This window comes from Nipponia nippon, unplaced genomic scaffold (genome assembly GCF_047370975.1).
Source record: "Nipponia nippon isolate SJK-2023a ecotype South Korea unplaced genomic scaffold, ASM4737097v1 scaffold_34, whole genome shotgun sequence".
Taxonomy (NCBI): Eukaryota; Metazoa; Chordata; class Aves; order Pelecaniformes; family Threskiornithidae; genus Nipponia; species Nipponia nippon.
The window spans coordinates 703,604-707,812 of record NW_028262352.1 but is presented as its reverse complement, the minus strand read 5'-3'; the positions used below and the strand labels follow the sequence as shown (position 1 = coordinate 707,812).

The following is a 4,209-nucleotide window of genomic DNA, read 5'->3' as shown; positions in this document are numbered from 1 at the left end:
GGGTGGAATCTCAATTTCTGCTTTATTTAGTGCTTGCCATACTGCTGCTGCCGCTTCCCCCACCTTCTCAGGGGAAGTTCCTCCAATCAGGATATCACCTATATATTGGTACAGTTTCATTTCTTGGGGGAGTGAGATCGTCTGTAAAAGTTCAGCAAGTGCGGCATGAGCAATTGTGGGTGAATGTTTATACCCCGTGGGAGCCTGTTAAAGGTGTATTGTATTCCCTCCCAAGTGAAAGCAAACTTCTCTTTATCCTCCTCCTTCAAGGGAACCATAAAGAACATATCTTTTACATCTAATGCCGCCATCCATGGGTGTGCAGCTGCTTGCAAAGTAGCTGTTAAGTTTGCAATGTTTGGTACAGCAGCTGTTAGTGGGGCTGTATTGGCATTCAGGCGCCGATAATCGACTGTTAAACGCCACCTCCGGTCTGGTTTCCGAACCGGCCAGACAGGTGAGTTATATGGGGAGTGGGTTCTGGAGATAATTTGTCGTTTCTCCAAATCGGCTATGACTTCAGAAATTCCATTTCGTGCCGCAGCAGAAATCGGATACTGGGGCACGTTCGTGATTTTTGATTCAGGGAGTGCAGGGGCAGCGCGAAGTGCCCGCACTGGAGCCTCCCGAATTCTGCCGGGGTTGGGATTAATATTTGAGCCGAAAGACCACACGCTGCCACTCGGTAGACACCAGGTTCGTCCGTTTAAAACATCGAAACCTAAAATATTTTCATGATGATCTTTAACTGCAAAGCGAGTAGTCGCCATGCGTTTTTCGCCCGGGAGCCATAAATTGACCTTGGCAGTTTGACACTCAACACTCCCTCCGTTCATACCGGTAATCTGAACTCTTTGCCGTCCGGATCGCCCGCCCAGCTTCTCGGCAACTTCTTGTGTTAGTATTGAAATTTGTGCTCCCGTATCTATTATAAACTTCACCAATTGTCGTCGAGGACCAACTGGAATTAAAATGTATGGGCCATCATCACTTATCCACTGATAAGCCTCCACTTTCGGTACAGGCAGGCCCAATTGCCTTCCGGACACTACTCGTTTTTTGACTTCATGTCCTGCAATTCCTCCCTAAGGGAGAGGAAGGGGTTGTCTCCCTTCCCGGGGACTGGTGCCGGAGGAGTTGAAATACACTCCTTCCTTTCACCGTTATCTTGTTTCTGGAATGCTTCAATCAGACTCAAGATAATGCCAGTAGGCTGACCTTGAATCGCGGCTCTGGGAATGCCTAGGGCTAATGCATTCCTCCATAATTCATTCCTTCGTTCTCGAGATTCTGTTTATGAGTTTTTAAATTTGTTTCCCTTAAATCTGGTTTCTGTTCCCTGTTTAACGGGTCTTACTTTGTGGTCTCCTCCCCGGGGCTTCAGGTTTTGTTTTTCAGCTGGTGCATCGTCCCAGCCCATTTCACGGCTGTAGTTAACAATGCCGTGCATTAATTCCGCCCATGTAGGGAGCTGCTTAGGAGCATTATTGCCCTATTATATTCAGTATCTCTTTTAATCTCATCCCGTTTTGCAACTAGATAGGGTTTAAGAATTGCAGGGGCTCCTCTAATCAGTGGTTTTAACATTGCGAAATCTACTGTAGCAGATAGTGGGACATGATGGAGTCCTCGTTCGTGCATGGCTTGTATGCAAGTGGCTTTTGTGACGGCTGTAGAAAGCTCACTTAGAGATTTAATGGGGATTATGGAGGGTTCACCTCGCTCCATGGTGTCTATTCCTCCAGCCCAATAAGCTACTCGGCTGGTGATAGAATGGGGTGTATTTTTCGGGTCGGGTCCTAAATTTAAGAAAACTCCCGGACCCCAATAGCCCTTTGCTTCATCCTCGCTCAACATTATTCGGTCGCCGCCACTTAAGCATACTCGCCACAAGTATTCAGTCTCTGTTTCACCTGGTTTTCTGCTATATCTCTCTTGCAAATTTGTCAATTGCAATGGATCCCAGGGGATGGTTCGCGTAGTATGTTGCAGACGACCACCCCGAGGTCCCACAGTTGTTTCTGTTTTAACAATGGGTCTGGCTTCATATTCAGGAGGATCTGAGGGGAACAAAGGGTCTTCTGTTTTGCTGTCAGTGGGATTGCCCCAGATATCTCCGTCCCAATCTTCAGGAGATACTATTAGTTTCCTGATCTGTACGATGTCAGGGGAGCAGGAGGACTGTATAAGCATCATGTCGACTTTTTCTTCCAACTTATGTCCTTTCTCCTTTTCTTCCTGCAATTGTTTCTGCAGTTGTTCAATTTATAAGGACAGTAACAGCTCAGTTGCCTTTTTACCTTCTGTTTCTTTCTCTAGGTCCTGCACCTTTCTCTCTCCGTTCTCTCTCTCAATATGCAGCTTCTAAACAGGTACCTAGCATATTGCAGATAACTCCTTTCTTTTTCCCATCCTTTGCGTGGCCCCTAGTTACTTTTAGGTGCTCTTCAACGGCTTCCCAATTATGCCAATTGTCACGAGCCCATTCTTCTGAGAATCTGGGATTCGGATTCACTCCATGCCTCCGTAAATAATCAGTGAAACTGTCACCGAAATCGGGAATAAACCTCAACACCACTGTAGCATTAAGAAGCAGGCATTCTCTTTATTGCAGCGCTGGATGTACGGTGGTAGTTCCACCTAATGTGTGCATGCTGTATGTTGCATCAGTCAAACCTTATATCCCCCTGTTACATACATATGCATTGGATTTCCCAGAATTATTATACATATTCATTCTATTTCCTGGAACTAATTATCATATTTGCATAGTCTTTACACATGCGGCCTGAGTCTCCAAAGGCTTCCATGGGGGGTCTTCGATGGTCCCTGGTGGTTCCTAGTGGTTATTGAAGAGGTGTCTCTTAGTGTTCTTTTCATGAACTCTGAGTCTTTTCTTCCAGATGTGGTCTTGTCTTCTCAGGTTCTTTGTTTTGGTTTCAATGGGTTTATCTGCACTCCCCCAGGATATGACAGTCACAATTGGAAAGTCATGTCCTTGGGTGCATTCTTGTCTGAGGCCCCTGATAACAATACTATTTGCCATCCTGCCGACTATGCCAATTTGTCGTAGATGGAGTGAGAGTGCACTTGTAAGAGCAATATGTTTATTGATAACAAAGTTTGATAATAAATGTGACAGTGGTTTAACGAGATTCGATGGCAAGATACACTTGATTATTTACTGCATAGGGGACAGGGTCAGACAAGACAGTCAGGAAGACCATCCCGTTGAGTCATGAGGTTCAGAGAAGACCCCCTTGCTTTCTAAACTCCTTCTCAGAGAGGAGTCTAGGTGCGGCTGGATCCAATCCTAGTCCCAGACTTGGTCAACGGTTTATGTCTAAAGGACTATATATGCACAATCGATCCTTTATATCACTTAGTTAAGATTTCAAAGTTTAGCATGCTATTAGTTGCTTACCGAGGATCTGTTGCGGCAAGGAATCTCTCAACCTCGAGGAGTAACCTTGAGAGGCGTCCCTACTCAAGGGGAGATCCAGGCGTGCAGCCCGCTGCCGTGCAGGAGAGCTCAAAGGACTCTTGGGCTGCTCACTATTTATAGGGGCAAGATGATTAACTCATAGTCATATTTACATACCGACTGCGTAAGTTAGTTTCTTCCAAATCTAGCTTGAGTTGGACATTGACCAGCACTGTGGTTAGGTAGACACATTGCCATAAATTAGCCCTTGGCTGTTGTGTTGTTATCTATCATCTCCCCTGAATCCACTCCGAGCTGAATGCATCCATCACAACTGCCACTGGTGATTATTGCTTGAGCAGGGTTATGGGAAAAGGTCAAGGGGGGGGGGGGGGCAGGAGGGTACAGGGGGAGCACACCGCCACAGGCTACATTGCTGATTGTAAACCCTTCCACATCCCCAGGAGCTATGCTTTTTACTCTTGAAGAGCTTATAAACCTGCATGACTAGGGCAAGGTTTGTTCACAGTGTTGTCCCAAAAACTTGGGTCCGTTACCCAGTGTGCGTCACCCAATTCACACACAGAGTCGAGGTATTTTCCTTTTTACGTAAATGCGCAAATACGGGTGCATGGTACAAACCAGCACACCGTTGATGTAAACTAACAGTTATTTATACAACCATCTAATACATATTTATTGTCCTTTATTAAATGATTGGTTAAAATTCTTCGCCTGCCATGTAAATTACTACGCATGCTCACTATGATTCTCGAGACCTTTAC

The 4,209-nt window shown here is 45.6% G+C and overlaps 1 pseudogene; it reads right to left on the bottom strand.

The window, feature by feature from the left end:
- Positions 1-1,048: 1,048 nt before the first annotated feature.
- Positions 1,049-2,810, bottom strand: LOC148054077 (uncharacterized; annotated as a pseudogene).
- Between the last annotated feature and the right edge of the window lie 1,399 nt (positions 2,811-4,209).